This window comes from Herpailurus yagouaroundi, unplaced genomic scaffold (genome assembly GCF_014898765.1).
Source record: "Herpailurus yagouaroundi ecotype Mexico unplaced genomic scaffold, PumYag 164, whole genome shotgun sequence".
Classification (NCBI taxonomy): Eukaryota; Metazoa; Chordata; class Mammalia; order Carnivora; family Felidae; genus Herpailurus; species Herpailurus yagouaroundi.
The window spans coordinates 19,831,037-19,848,310 of NW_024412405.1; positions in this window are offsets into that span (position 1 = coordinate 19,831,037).

Sequence of the window (17,274 nt, forward strand, 5' to 3'; positions counted from 1 at the left end):
AAGGATATTCTCATGAAAGCATCCCTAAGTAAATATTGGTAAGAAGTAATGAGCAATAAAAATTTTGCCATGTATATAAAGATAAGCCATTCCTTTTCAACTATTCTTAATATTCATCCTTGGAAAGACCAAACAAAATAGATTATTGACACTGACTTTTGAACTCTAACTGAAATATTTTCAAGGGCTACCAAAATTTTAATTTGTAATTGGTTAGAAGTCTAAGGCTATGATTTTGTTATGATTTTTTGAGATTAAAAATAAGTCATATTGTGAAATATTTATTACAGTTATAGCTAATCCTTATCGTATTTTACCTTATACAATAGTGACTGTTTTCTGCCATATATAGACAATCTAAAATTATATACTAGCTCAAGGATGGATTTACTTTGATGGTATGTGTCTTTCTACTTCATTCATTACTTAAAAAAAGTTTGATCATGAAATATACAGTTAATTTAGTGATTTCTGATTTTGATACTTGATTGTTATCTAATTATTCTATAAAGTTAAATGTAGGACTTCAATACCTGCACATGAACATTTTTTTAAAGAATACCATAACTTATCTTCTCTATCTTATAAATAACTTTTTTAATTTTAGCTTCTTATAGTGTATATTCATTTATATCACTCTTATTACAAAGTAAAAAGAAACTGTATTTTCTCTTCATTTTGTAAAATTATAACGTGGGTAGAATATATTTTGATCTCTATCAGCTTAATTTTGATGAGACAAACTTTAGCAATCAATATTACAAAGTGACTTATTTCTCATAAAGGCAAGTCACATTTGGCCAATTAGATTATACTGTGGACGTTTTCCATAAATAGACTAATCACAATATGCCAGTTCAAGGTTTGTTTAGAGATATACTTAACTGATGTGATGAAAGTTATCAAAAATATTATATTAGGAAAAGTATATTGAAATGAACTATGTTTTTATTTTTTCCAACCCTTTCTGAGTATGCCAGGTGTGTTGAGGCTCCCCAAGACCACTTCTAGGTTTGATGATTTAGTAGGAAGCCTCACAGGATTCCAAATAAAGGTAAAAGATAAAAAGGTGGACCCAAGTAAAAGAATTACAGTCATAATTAATAGTCCCTTGTTAAGTTTCTGTAAACTTTTTCTGGTATAGACACTAAGACATTAAATTCTAATGTCCAAACAATAAATACTTTAAAAAAATTTTTTTAAAGTTTATCTTGAGAGAGAGAGAAAAGCACATACAAGCATGTACAAGTGGAGGAGGGAGAGAGAGAGAGGGAGAGAGAGAACCTAAAGCAGGTTCTATGCTCAGCACGAAGCCTATAGCGGGGCTCTGTCCCATGACCCTGGGATCATGACCTGAGCTGAAATCAAGAGTTGGACACTCAACCGACTGAGTCACCCAGAAGCCACTAAGCAACAAATACTTTTGAAGATCGTGTGGTTTCAAACTTTCTGCTTTCAATGTAATTAGACAACAAAATATTTGAGTTGTTAGCTAATGTTATTTTTATTTATTTATTTATTTATTTATTTATTTTAGGTTTATTTTTGAGAGAGACAGAGTGTAAGCAGGGGGAGGGAAAGAGAGGGAGAGAGACACAGAATCCCAAGCAGGCTCCAGGCTGTGAGCTGTCAGCACAGAGTATGACGTGGGGCTCAAACCTACCAACCATGAGATCGTGACCTGAGCTGAAGTCAGATGCTTAACTGACTGAGCCACCCAGGTGCCCCACTGATATGTTATTTTTTGATGACATATCACATTTAAAAACCCTTATGTTAGTTTGCCATTCATTTGTTCAAACATTGTTATTCAACAAACATTAATACCCTATATGCTCCGATTATACTTGTACTATGGATAGAAATATTAAATGGGACACCATTCCTACCTCAATGAGCTTGAAGTTTATAGGAGAAACTATTACAATGTAGTAAATAACATGGCAGTAGCATATATGAGAAATCTGGGTTCGATGAATCAGAATGACTTTCTGGGGGAGTTGGTGGAGAATATGAGAAGGGATGCAGCAAGTTCATGTTTGGACCCAACTTTTTAAGGACATTTATTTTACTTGCAACATAAATTTCTAAAGGTTCAAGTTTCACATGAAATGCCCTTCAACTGTGGAGTAGGTAAACAAATTGTGGTTCATCCACACAAAGGAATATTAGTAAAGAACAAATAGAATGGACCAATGACCCAGAAACATGAATGAATCAATCGTAAATGCGGTATGCTAAGTGCAAGAAGCTAGATTTGAAAGTGTGCTTCCATTTACATGATATTCTGGAAAAGGCAAATAATGGGAACGGAGAACAGATCGCAGTTGCTAGAAGCCTGAGATGGGAGGGGCTGACAGTAAGAGGCAAGGGGGCATTTTTGGAGGCCATAGCATTCTTCTATATCCTGATGATGGTCAAGTCCACAAAAACAGATGATGATTGCTGAATGTAAATTATACCTTCATTAAAAAGAAATAGTTCACATAAATTTAGCTGTGTTCCCATAGGGACAGATGTGCCTGTGCACACACACACACCCTAAAACTGTGGTGACTCATTCCTTGCTCCCCTTTACCTGTGGAAGGTTTCCCAGCAGAGCTTCTCAACAGGAGTGCTGTTGGATTTTAGGCAGGATAATTGTTCATTGCCTGGGACTGTAGTGTGCTTTACAGGATGTTCAGCAACTCTGGCACTCACTCGCCAAATGCCGGGAGCAGCCATATGCCTTTCCCAAAGTCCCCTAGGGGATATTTCTAGCTGAAAGCCACATGCTGGACATTTCCCTAAACTCCATATGAAGAGAAGTGCATTCTTTAACTCACTGAGTGTTTTGCTTATCTTTTCTCTTTTCTGGGGGTGGACTGCCTATCTGTAACAAAAGTATATTCTAGTCTGCTCTATTCCACGAATAGCAGAGTTGACTTTGCTTCTGGCCACATCTCAGGGTTGTTAAGTGTGAAAGGCAAATTCAAACATGTTAGCAAGCATCTGTGGGCACACATGCCTCGTGCCCTCCAAGTTATCTTTTAGAAGAGAGCTGACACTTCAGTTTCCATCAGTCTGACTCCTGTGTCTATCTTATCAGACTTGGTAAGGAAAGAGAGGAGTATTTTATACAGATAAGCTGCCCCAATTTATATAATCGTTAATTAACAGAAGTATCAATTGGTTACGATAAATCTTCCAACCTTTAGTTTCTGTTATGACACACTCTGAGCATATTAACCCAGACCCTAAAACTCAAAGTAATACTATAGCACTGTGAACTTTCTGGAATTAGTACAGTAGGTGCCTATGAAAAACTAGTGCCATTTGCTTCTCATACATAGCATACTAGTTGTTTCTCAGTTCTTTCCCCACCTTTGAATGTAACAGGTCATGGTTACGTTGCAGCAGTGTCTGCCCTTGTAACCCACTGTCAGGCTCTCTAACTGTGTCACCGACTGATCCACACTAGCTCCTGCACTACAATTTGTACTCTGCACATAGTACAAATGAAACCGTCAGTGTTAGGTGGAGACAAGCTTTTCCTTTGAAGCATGGAAACACTTTTTTTTTTCAAGAGCAAGAAAGTCTTTAGTTTGTGGGATAATGGAAGTGTCATAACATGGAGCATTATCAGATCTTTTTGTCAGTCGTTTCAAAAGCTCGACACACTATCACATACATCCTGAGGTTGAAAATTCTTGTTTTAAAATAGTATTGATAGCATTCTGTGATGACAGAGGAGTACTAGCCTCTGAGAAAAACAATAAGTAGGCAATTTATTCCTCTCACCTTATCGCAAAGCCCTTCTAGCACTCTCCTGTTAGCATCCTTGTTCTTTGCTATAATCCCCCAGAATGTTTCTAAGTAGTTGCCTAATCTAATAAACTATAGTTTGTAGTACATAGTATTTTAATCCTCATTTTGTTCTAAGTGGTTAACTATGTTTTAATATGTAACATGACCTCTTTCTGCTCTTTAACATCTATCTCCTAAAAAGGACTTTTCTTGGTGTATCCAGTCTTATTGGGTGGGCTTTAGGCACTAGAGCTGATTTTGTAGGAATGATGTGGGGTTCTCAGAGCCCCTCAGATAACATTGCATAAATAATATCTTGCTTTGTGAATACCAGACTCTGGAATAGTTTCTGAACTTCTTATAGTCTTAGAACTTGAATATTTATAAAGTACGAGAATATTTTGTGTGATATTACTTGATTAGAGCTGCTATGTATTATTTTATTTTGAAGGGGTATTTATTCAACAAATTTTTATTAAGCACATATGATGCACTGGGAATAACAATAATAAAAACATATATAGTGTAACACTGCCAGGCATTCTTCTAAGTATTTATATATATTGATTTATTTTAATCAATAGCATTGCTGGGAAGTAATTACTATTATTAACATCCCCATTATATAGATGGGAAAACGGAGGCTCAGAGATGTTAATTATTCTTCCTGAGGTCACACTTCTGGTGAGCAGTGAATGCGGGTTTGAATTCTCACATTTGGCTCAAGGCTCTCTTGTCAGGGTTAATGTTGGAGGAGATTAATAAAGGTTACACCTCAAAGATAATTTTGAGTCTATATAAAACAAAAACAAACATATGAACTAAATTTCTGCAAAATGACTCTAATTTTATAAGGTGCTTACTCTCAAAGTGGTGTGATTTTGCTTACATGTATAGTTTTTTTGTTTGTTTGTTTTCTTATTTTTGCGATGTTAATTATTCCTCCCTATCTTCCTCTGACAAATAATTTTAGGTTTGCATGTAGGTAGAAGCAAGTTTTACAGAAATAGAATGTGTAGATTTATCATAGGACAGTATAACATTGCTGCATTTTAATTTGTAAACGATTAAAAATCTCCTACTAACAATGGCTTCATATCTTGGAAAGGAAGACTTACAAAATAATTAAAAACCTGTATTTACAATATGTATGCTATTCAAACTGATTAAAATCACAAACAAAATTTAATACCTTTAAAGTATATTTGTAAGGTATTTTTAAACTTTATCATTAAGATTTGTTTGTAAAGAGACCACCACATACCATGAATTCTTACTTTTAACTTACAGTCACTGAAGCGCATGTAAACTTAGAATGGCTTTTACAAGTACGTCAAAACTAGCCATGCCTAATCCAAAACACAAACTAGAGCCAAACACAATATTCACTGTAATCAATGCCAGTGCACAGGGATAACTCATTTGTAGATCTTATGTTTGCTTATTAGATTTGAAAAATATAGCAATGATCTACCAATGAGAACTAATTTAGGTGCTTGGATTTATGAAACCACCTTTTTTGAAAAAGTTACTTACATCAGTACTATTTTCTGTAGGTGTATTAAGAATGCAATTATTCATTCAGTTAATTCATTCTCAATTGATAAACTGCTTAGAAATTAAAGCAGGGAAAATCATCTTTTTGATTCTATCAATGAATAAAAAAAGATTAGGGAAGACTATTTTAATACTTTTTACTGACTTGAATGTATGTTTTACATTTTGGTTATAAAACATGACTTTTTACATCAAACAGTCTCTCCAAAGTAGTTTGTTTGCTGGTGACACATGGCTCTTTTCCTGGAAGGAGGTGATGAGACCACCAACCTTCTGGGAGGAAAGACAGGGTGGCCCACACTCCTTCATCCCTCACTTTTAAGTCAGGCTGATAATGAAAAGGCAAAATTTTCTAGTGAACTTATCAATAATTAACCTCAATCAACTTTGGTAATTAAACTAAGCAAAACCACTTAACTTTATGATAAAATTACAAAAAAAAATCCATTTAAAAAAATCAAAAGGTGGTGAAAGATAAAATCTGTATCTCTCTCAGAATCTTGGAGAATACTTATGTAATTTTAAAAGTGGATAGATGGTGTCAGCAATGGACATGCACTTAACTAGAACTTTGGAGACATGGGGCTAAGTCCCCACCCTTCCATGAACCAGCTGAATAGTTCCATGTAAACCACTTTCACTCTTGGGATTTGATGCCCTTACTTATCAAAGTAAAGGCTGAAATAGGAGAATCATGAACTGTGTCTTGTTGGTCTCTTCTCCCTCTGTTACTCTGGTTTTACAAACATGCTTGTTCTCCCCTGGAGAGGATGAAGATGAGTCAGGAGGCCCTGGTATGGGAAAAAGGGACCAGGAGACCTTTCCAACAGTAACTAGTTCACTGAGCATCTATGACTTTCTTCCCAGCCCTGTGGAATTATGAAAAGACAGCAAATGCTTTATCTTTACTCTTTATAGTGACACATCCACAGGTAAGGGATAACATGCTCTCATCAAAGCTCCTGCTTTTAGGATTTAATGTCTCAACATTAAAAAGATGTCAGAGAAAGTGAATCAATTCTCTCCTGTGTATTGCTTTTTAGAAAATTCTGTCAATGCTAATAATTATTTTGTATCACTATCGATTAAAAAACAAACATCCCTGATTAGGGATGTCTTTCAAACACATGTCCATTGGCCTTCAATGGTTATAAAGGATTTCTTTCTTTCTTTCTTTCTTTCTTTCTTTCTTTCTTTCTTTCTTTCTTTCTTTCTTTCTTTCTCCTCTCTCTCTCTCTCTCTCTCTCTCTCTCTCTCTCTCTCTCTCTCCTCTCTCTCTCTCTCTCTCTTTCATTTTTAAATTTTAGAGAGAGAATCCCCTGAACAAGCAGGGAACAGGAGCAGAGGGAGAGAGACAAAGAGAATCCATGCCCAGAGTGGAGCCTGACACAGGGCTCAATCCCACCACCCTGGGATCATGACCTGAGCCGAAATCAGGAGTCGGATGCTCAACCAACAGAGTCACCCAGGTGTCCCTATCGTTTTATATTTTTAAACATTTATTTTCTGACTTAGATTGCCCTGAAGCAGACCCTGAGATGAGGATTTAGGTGAAAGTGGTTTATTAGGAAATATATCCAGGAAAAACACATAGATGAGTGGGAACAAGGAAGGGGAGAATGGGGAGGGGTGGGGAGGAATTCAAGCAAATTTGAAATATCAAGATAATTCCCATGGCTCAATCCAGCAAGGTATATCTGGAGACAGGATAGGTCACACTACAGATTTCTCCCCTATCTGGAAAGAGGGAGCCGAAGTATTTATACAAGCACATCACAAGTCATTAATCAGTAGCTGCTGGGTAGAAGTAGAGGTATGTAAATTTCTAGGCACTTCCATCTGGCCACTGGAGGGAACAGGTACAAGTTTAGGGACTGAAAATGAAGGAAACCAGCAAAAAGATGTAGGAGATAGGGACAGAGAGCTGACAAGGTCTGTTGTAAGACCATTTACATTCCACAAGTAACCATAAAGCTGATGAAACATTATCTAATGAAGTAGTTTCCTATAAAGAATAAAGCAGTAGAGCTTGCTAATCTGTTTTACAGAGAAATGTTTGTATTAGTGTGGGTCCTGCAGGAAACAAACGACACACCACATCCAGTGATTTGAGGAGTTTAATAAAGGGACTATTTATGGAAGTGGGGGAAGTGAGCATAGACTCCCTGAAGATGAGGGCAGTATTGGCAGAGGGTTTATTTCCATCCCTTGGCTTGAAGGCATGAAGTGAAAGAACACAGAAATGCAGTGGAAAGAGAAGCTCTGTTCTTCTGCCTTCGTGGGCAGGAAGGCCTGCCCACAGAACTGGTACTCTGTCTCACTGCTGCCCACGCTCCTTTCCTTGGCTCCCATCAGCCAAACAAGGAGACAGAGCAGATGCTCTTCCTTTGGTTCCAGTTGGAACTCACAGAGCTGAGCAGAGTTGAGATGGGGCAGAGGAAACACATAGGGGCAAATGGAAGATCTGTACAGTAAAAGATGAGTTGTTACATTAATTTAAAGCAATTTAAACTCAAATTGCCTAAGCCCATATTACCAGCATTCCTATCAATTTTTATTCCAGTAAGGTAATCTAAAGCTTTTCTTCAAGATATTTAGGATAAAAATCTATTCATCGAATTTGATCTTCTCTTTCTACTCCTTGCTGGAATGACCTACTTACCTTTCTAGAGTTATTAAAAGAGAAACAAAACCTAATCCTCAGGAGTTCTTTCACACTACCTGGAAATTAAGCCTTTTCTCTGTGTCCCAAGATTTGGTCTCTGACTCTACTTTATATTTATCTTTTAATCCTTGAGTTTCTCTGGCCTTTTCTTCAACATAAAAATTTTCTCTGGTAATGTACATTTCATTCTTTTTTCTCCTTAAATTGAAAATAGCCTTATTTCTTATAATTACATAATATATGCTTATTATAAGTAATGTAAACTACCAATTAAAATATAGCAAAAATTTACCTTTATCCCACAAACCAGGGATTAATAACTGTTAATACACTGCCATACATCCATGCAATATTTTTTAGTTCACACACACACATACATGCACATACATGACTATAGACTTATTTGTAAAAGTGAGATTATTTACAAAATTATTTGGATTCTTTAATAACTTACAGAAACTCTCCCATATTTTGGTAGATAGATCTGCACAAATTTATTATAGTATAGATATTTTTATATGAATGTGAAGTAACTTATAATACTTAATGAGTTCCACAATTTTGAACATGTAATTTCTAATTTTTTGAGGTTTCTTGCTACTAAAAATAATGTGACCATGGTCTACTTGTACATATATGTTTTTGTATTTATCCCTGATTTTCTTATGCTAACTTTCTAGATTTAAATCTCTTGCTGGAAATGTTTTATTAAAGGAATTTCTTCCATTTTCTACAACTGGCATTCTTTTGGGAATGCCAGTTCTAGGTGATATCTTCAATTCAGCCTAAATTTTATTTTATCAACTAAACTGTTCATTACTACAATAGGAATATTTCCAATGTATATTTATTGATATTTTCTGGTAGAAATAAATAGAAACTTCTTGAGGCTAGAGTAAGATAAAATGGGACACGCATTTTGATGTTGCTGAGGTGTTTCAATGACTCAAGGTCAGAGTTATGGTCAGACCTTAAGAACAACAGATAGAGGTGAATAGAGGCCCAAAAGATGACCGGGGAAATCTTTTGGGTACACGTGTTTCTTCTTTCCTTTGTCTGTTTGAAAATCTGCTTTAAGTCAGTCTTCCTCAGCTTCCCATTCCTTGTATAAGCCATTATTTGTTCCATGGAAAATAATGTAGGCAAGTTCCTGGTCCACTTCCTAATTTCCTTAGGAAATGGGGATAATTGATAGAATCAGTTTGGGTTTGGATGCTCACTCCTGACCTCTCTCAATCTGTGGGTTATGAGTGGGACCTAGGAACATTGTACAAACATGGCCACTTGAAGCCCCATTGCTATAATCATGTGGAGTGTAGGAGTATGACAGATGGTTCAAAGTCAAAGATGGATGGATGGGCAGCCAAGCCAAAAGTCAAAAGTAATGACTGTAGACTGCAATACCCAACTTTAAGTAATAGAACAACCAGGCAGAAGATCAACAAGGAAACAGAGGACTTGAACATCACTATGAACCAACTAGATCTCAGAGATGTGTATAGAATGCTCTACCCAACAATGGTAGAATCCACATTCTTCTTGAGTACATGTAGAACATTGTCCAGGATAGGACACATGGTAGGCCATGTAATAAATGTCAGTAAATTTAAAAGGATTTAAATCATACAGTGTATGTTCTCTGACTACATTAAAATGAAGTTAGATATAAACCAATAAGAAGATTAGGAAAGTTCACAAATATGTAAAAATTAAACAACACACTCCTAAATAACCTTTGGGTCAAAGAAGAAATCAAAAGAGAAATTAGAAAATACTTTGAAATAAGTAGAAATGAAGATACACATACAAAACGTGTGCATGCAGCTGTAGGTAAAGCAGTGTTTAGAAGGAAATTTAGAGCTGTAGATACCTATATTAAAAATTCATGATCTACATGGAAGCATGTTGCCTGTGCCTAATACATTTTCCAGAGCCTTGGTAAGACATGTAGACATACAGAAATATGGGGGAAAAAAGAGTGTTACTATATGATAAATTAAAGGTGAGAAAGTACAGGTCTTTCAAGGCATAATTTCCAGCTACTACATTTTTGGTGATTTAAGATGGATTAAATGCACATTATTGAAAAACATAACTCATATTCTAACATTTAAATCAAAACAGGAGACAGAGCCTGGATTCTGGCTAGTTTATTAACCAAATTGAATGATAATATATAATATTAACCTTATCATCAGTGGATGATTATATAGAAATATACCATGCCTCCATTATATAGAAGTAAACTTGGAGTTTAAAATGTTTCAACTTTTATTATTAGCAAAAGAATAAATGCTAATTTATATTCTCTGCTTGCCACAATGTCACTTTGGTTTTGTAGTTTTCCAATTGTATTATAAGAATAAGCCCTTCATGTTTCATTTAGTTGGAAAAGGAATATCATATTCTAAAAAAAAAAATGTCTATTATGTGTCAGGAATTGTGTAATCATTTTTGTACAAATGCTCAGGTCTTTGTCTCATTATCCTTCCTGTGACGTGCATTATCATCATCACTTCAGAGACTACAGAGATTAAGAAACTGAGGTTATACTAAATTAAATGATTTACCCGGAGTCATGCCCTATAAATGGGGGAAGTGGATGCAAACAGGTCTGACCTATGCCTGAGCTTCTACTTTTCCCGTTACTCCAGGTTACCTGCCATCTGCCACCCCCACTGCTGCATTTTGCTGGGAGAATTCTGCTACAGGTCTTTTAGCCTGCACTTTTCCTGCAAATTATATCAATGGCAGCACATAAGAAAAACGCTTGAATTGCTCTTTTTATTACTTCAATTGCTGTAGAAATTTTGTATCCCACCCTCGCCTTATCAAATTGATCATTAAAGAATCAGTCTGATTAAATTTGAGAAATAAAGGTAATGATGGTTCCTCATATATTATTTCGCCTGTTTATATGTGCCAGCTTGAACCTCAACAATATTTGAGACATTTAATTCACATTTGTGAAGACTTGAAAGTATACCAGGTAATTTTTCATACACTGTATTATCCTGAATTTGATTTGACTTGATTCTTCTAGCGGAAATTTATTCTCAACATGTAACCATCCACACTTACAATAATAAACCTTATTAGCATCTTTCTTCTTTTCCCTTTTTAGATCATGTAAATTCTTTATTGTCACTACACGGGTCAAAGTTTAGTTCTGCAATTTGACTTTATAAATATGTGTATTTAAACACCAAACAAAACATGTTTGTTTTGCATGTTTTTAGACAATTGATGTTCCTCTAAAAAGTGCCACACGTGATTATGTGTTACTGATTGCTTGGTGACAACACTAACACATTCTTTCCATTTTATAAATTTCGGGACTTTTATTGGTTTATGGCGAATGGCTCATTTGAATACAAAGTGAAATTGTCTTGCCTACATGAGTTACTATATGTGTGTATGTGTATATATACATACATATAGCCCTTCTGTAGATTAAAAGGGAGATTCAAATGAGCCAGAGAGTAACACTGATTTAAGAGAAAGGTATTCTTTTCCAGTCTTCAATATCCAATGGCAAGTAAGAAACTGTTAGACCTTGCAGCCCTTCCTCTCTCCCTGCCTTCTCTGTCTCCTTTGGTTCAAGATAAATTTCAATTACATAAACCCTATTTCCTGTTGCTAATCACCTACTCCAGTCAATATTCTTTAAATAGTCATTAACGCTGGGATGAGATCTCTGTCATGTCTGAAACTAAGAGAAAATTTGGAGCAGCCCATTAACAGAACAGGAAATTCCCTAATATCCTCAGGATATGTATAGAAACCCATTACAATTAAATACAAGAGGAACTAACATCCTGGGGATATTTATTAAATAAACTTGCCTAAATACATCTGACAAATACATTATCTTTCCCAAAAAGTCTAATTACCAAGATCCATTTATCTAATTAAGTGACCCTCAAATACCTCAATTTTTCTTTCGAAACTCCTCTATGATAATGAATTCACTAATAATGAAACCAGCTTGCTAAAATGGGTACCAAGATAATCAACTCATTTGTGCATCTTTGTATTTCTTATGTTAGATAAAAGCATTCAGAGAAAAGAGCCATAATTCCATGTTCCAATACTAAATAACTTTTTCTAAAAATTTTTCAAGGAAAATGAAAAACATAATTTACTTCATTGTTATTTGTAGCAGTAGCAATAAATGAAGAAAATAAATATTAAACATGAATTATATTTGTCATTTGTTTTTAGCATTTACTTATTTTTGAAAGGCAGAGAGAGACAGAGCGTGAATGGGGGAGGGGCAGAGAGAGAGAGGGAGACACAGAAACAGAAGCAGGCTCCAGGCTCCGAGCTGTCAGCACAGAGCCTGACACAGGGCTTGAACTCACAGACTGCGAGATCATGACCTGAGCCGAAGTCGACTGCTTAACCCACTGAGCCACCCAGGTGCCCCATGAATTATATTTGTAAAGGAAAAAAATTCAATTTTTCCTTAATGTAGCAAAAACAATATACCATTATTCCAGATAATCAAACAATAATTACCTCATAAAAGTAAGAGGGCAATCATTAAAAAGTCTATCAGGGGCACCTAGGTGGCTGGCTCACTTGGTTAAGCATCCGACTCTTGATTTTTGGCTCAGGTCATGATCTCATGGTTAATGCGTTCGAGCCCCACATTAGGCCCTGAGCTGACAGTGGGGAGCCTGCTTGGGATTCTCTGTCTCACTTTCTCTCTGCCCCCTCCCCTGCTCACGACCAATCCATCTTTCTGTCTCTCTCTCAAAAATAAATAAACATTAAAAAATTGGTTCATAAAATAAAAGATTGCTATTGTACAACTTGTTCTGTATTGGAATTCAGCAAAATGGAGGCCCATTCAAGGAACATTAGTTATCAAACTACTTGAAATACTTTTTGACATCAGGGTACTCTCCATTTAAATTTTTTAAAATGTCTATTTATTTTGAGAGAGAAAGAGAGGGAGGGAGAGAGAGAGAGAGGGAGAGAGAGAGAGGGAGAGAGAGAGAGAAAGAGAATGAATGGGGGAGGGGCAGAGAGAGACAGAGACAGAATCTGAAGCAGGCTCCAGACTCTGAGCTATCAGCACAGAGCCCGATGCGGGGCTCGAACTCACGGACCACAAGATCATGACCTGAGCTGAAGTCGTATGCTTAACTGACTGAGCCACCCAGGTGCCCCTATTCTCCATTTAATCTCTAATTAATTTCTTCTTTTCTATACAAAACCCTGCTTTCCCCCCCAATCCAGGCTGATCTATATACATAAATTATCTTCCAAACATTGTTTTCTCTTTGATAATATTTGCTCATGACTCTATCCTGTGTTTAGAATAGTCTCCCCAACTTCTCATTGGCCTATCTAAATCACAAGAGACAGTTCTAGAGAATAAGAAGACCAAAGATTTTGAAATCTGGGAAAAGTGGGTTTGAATACAACCTCTGCCTCTTACTAGTGGTGCAACAGTGAGAAACATTAAAAACAAAAGAGTAGACCCCAAATGGAGTTGCTTATGTAAACCAAGCCCCATGTCACCAAACTGAGACTAAATTACAATTTAAACTATTTCAGAAATGGAGTTTTAAGTCAGTCATCCAGGAATCACTTGATCCACACTAGTTAGGTCATCTGTCTAAGAGATTCCTGCCATCTGCTAAAGGAAAGTAACCTTGCAATAATAACCAAATCATTTTTTTTTTTTTGTCAGGTATAACTTCCTTGTTTTGGCTCCTGTCTGCCTATAAAAGTTTTTAATTTTATATAGTTCCTTGGAACTACTTTCTATCTGTTAGACTGGATACTACCCAATTAATAAATCATTGTATAAGGCCAATAAGATCTTTAAAGCTTACTCAGTTGAATTTTATTTTTTATTTATTTTATTTTTTAAGTTTATTTATTCTTTTTAAGTTTATTCTTTTTAAGTTTATTTATTTATTCTTGAGAGAGAGTGTGCAAGTGGGAGAGGGGCAGAGAGAGAGAGGGAGACACAGAATTTGAAGCAGGCTACAGGCTCTGGGTTGTCAGTGCAGAGTCCGACGTGGGGCTCAAACCCACAAGGTCATGACCTGTGAGATCATGACCTGAGCTGAAGTCTTATTCTTTTTTTTTTTTTTTTTTTTTAACGTTTATTTATTTTTGAGACAGAGAGAGACAGAGCATGAACGGGGGAGGGTCAGAGAGAGGGACACACAGAATCTGAAACAGGTTCCAGGCTCCCAGCTGTCAGCACAGAGCCCGACGCCGGGCTCGAACTCACGGACTGCGAGATCATGACCTGAGCTGAAGTCGGCCGCTTAACCGACTGAGCCACCCAGGCGCCCCTGAAGTCTTATTCTTAACCGACTGAGCCACCAAGGAGCCGCTGAATTTTATTTTTTAAAAAGAAGGAAGCTTTGGGGCGCCTGGGTGGCGCAGTCGGTTGAGCGTCCGACTTCAGCCAGGTCACGATCTCGCGGTCCGTGGGTTCGAGCCCCGCGTCGGGCTCTGGGCTGATGGCTCGGAGCCTGGAGCCTGTTTCCGATTCTGTGTCTCCCTCTCTCTCTGCCCCTCCCCCATTCATGCTGTGTCTCTCTCTGTCCCAAAAATAAATAAATGTTGAAAAAAAAAATTAAAAAAAAAAAAAGAAGGAAGCTTTGGGGCGCCTGGGTGGCTCAGTAGGTTAAGCGGCCGACATCTTACACCAAGCCTTCCACCAATTTGGTGCTTTTCACAGGCCCTATATAGTTACTTTTGAAGTTCACTGGAAGCCAGTTACTAAACACTTGCTAAAAGTCACAGTTGGTGTTAGATGCTGGTGAACATAGAAAAAATATCTACAAGAATATTATGATCTATATTGAATGAGGCTAGTCATCGGGGCTCTACATCAACTACATCTTACCCTAAATTAATTAAAGCAGTTGTAAAGGGCAGCTCTGAAGAGACTGCTTTAGTGGGAGGTAAGACTGAGGCTCCAATATTTTGTCCTGTTATATATTTCTGTCAGTAATTAGCAAAGAGCAGATTTCTGCCTTCTTCTGTAAACCTATTCTTTCAACTTCCAAAGGAAGCCACAATTAAGTTGAGAAAAGAGGGAGACTAGAAGGGCAAGAGTCTAGCAAGTAAAAATCTTCAGGTTCAAAACTTACTGAAATCTTGCTAATGGATACTAGAAAAAGAAATTTACCATAAGCAAAACAAAAATCAAAACAAAACAAAACAAAACAATCCCATAATCCTGACCTAGAAAAACCTGTAATTATTTCAGCTCCTCAGGGATCCAAACCACAACTAGCAGGGAACATGCTGCAAAAGTCTAGCCCCCTAGAAAGGGCATAATTCCCTTTCTTTCCCACTATTGATGTGACCACAGAGAATAAGAACAAAAAAATCCTAGTAGCAAAATTAAGGGTGTAGGAATTGGGCTGCCAGATAGGCTTTCCCAGGTCAGGCACTACACTCTTGTTAGGCTAAACATCTTCCCAGCTGCTGTCCAGCAGGAGTTGATAATTCCTATGGACCAGAGATAACTGTGCATTTTCTATTCTTACCTCTTTTGGAGGAAAGTTCTTATTTATTTTAAAACTACTGTTATTTTGCTCGTATGACATCATTGGTGTTGAGTTTGTGAGCATGTGTGTGTAAACAGTGATGGGGTATATATTACATCCCTTTTACTTCATAGTTACTTGATCAGGAGAAACCACATTGAAGCTTAGAGTGAAGACTATTTCTCAGAGATCCTGGACTTTGATCTAGGTGTAGTAACTAGTTGGAATTTTGTAGTTGTTTTCTTTGGGCAAGAGGTGAATATATTTCTTTTAAGTAAGGTGCATATAAGGCATTTCGGTGATCAAGAAATAAGTTGTGGCAAAAAGTAATAACTGTTCCCTGAGATGCATTCTCCCCACTTCAATTTTTTATTCATTCATTTATTTTTATTAATACTATTTTTGGTAATGGAAACTTGGTTTTTATATTTCCCAGCTTCCTTTAAAGCTAGTAGAAGTTACATGTGCATTGAGGTTGTGCTCTTAAGAGGAAAGGACACACTCATTTCTCTGGGTTTATATTTTCCTGTTGGCTAGAATGTAAACAGTGGTGGTAAACCATGTTAGGTTATGTGGATGAAGGAAAGACTCTTATTTTGATGAAGCCAAAGAAGAAAACTTGGTTCCCAATGGTCTTGGACTTATCATGTCAACATTGAAAGATTTCACCCCTGGACTGTTATTAGAGAGGGAGACTAAAGGGTTAGGGACAGGGAGAAAGAAGGGTGAGGGAAAGAGGAACAGAAGAAATGTATCTTTTAAAACTCTTGTCATAGTTGGCATATAAAATCACATATTGGGTTAGTTCACTTAGGTCAATGATTATTCATATGAGATGATGTAGACCCCCTGGGAATATCTGGCAAGCTCTGGAGACATTTTTGTTTGTCTAGGGACTGGATGCTACTGTCACCAGGTGGGTAGAAGCACAGGAGAGCCCCCACAGCTAAGAATGAACACACCCAAAATGCCAACAGTGCTGAGTTTGAGAGAACCTGACTTAGGGAAAGGCTTGACAAAGTTAAGAAGAGGTTCAAAGACTGACATAAAGGATCACTTTGTCTAGAGCACAGAGCAACGGCAGAAAGGAAACTGGAAAGTCAAGCAAGTCTAAATTGCTCAGGATCATGTAAGCCATGTGAAGAAGTTTAGATTTTATACTAGGGCAATTAGAAATCAGGATTAAAATAGGAAATGAACATGATAGGATTTGCATTTTAATGAAATAAGTTTGGCTTCAGTGTGTAGAGTGAACTGGAATGGGCTGGTCTGGAGTCTAGTTAGCTTACAAATGAGAGACTGTCCTGGGAAAGGGTAATGCAGGAGGAAAAGAGAAAACAGAAGACAGATTCAGCCTTTTGGAGGGAGGAGCAAAGTGTTTGATATGTTTAAGAGAGAGAGGGTTTGGGGCTTTCTGGCTTGGACCATAGGCAGAGAGGTGGCACTCACTGAGAAAAGGGTCACTATTTTTCCTTGTATATTATCTTCAGCAGAGAGGGGATACCAATTATGAGCCAAGGAACTTAATAAAGTCATTGAAATCATCACCAAATTCCTTTAGGTATTTGGAATTGGAGAGAGTCATTCTTTTTCTCATTTAGTGGAACAAGAAAACGGAAGTCATCTCTGAAGAACAGACTTGAACTAGAATCCTAGTGAATAAGCCCTGGTAAGCCTTTTTAGGGAAGGTGATAATTTCCTCTTACAGTAAGTACATTGTCATGTTGAGGATAACAT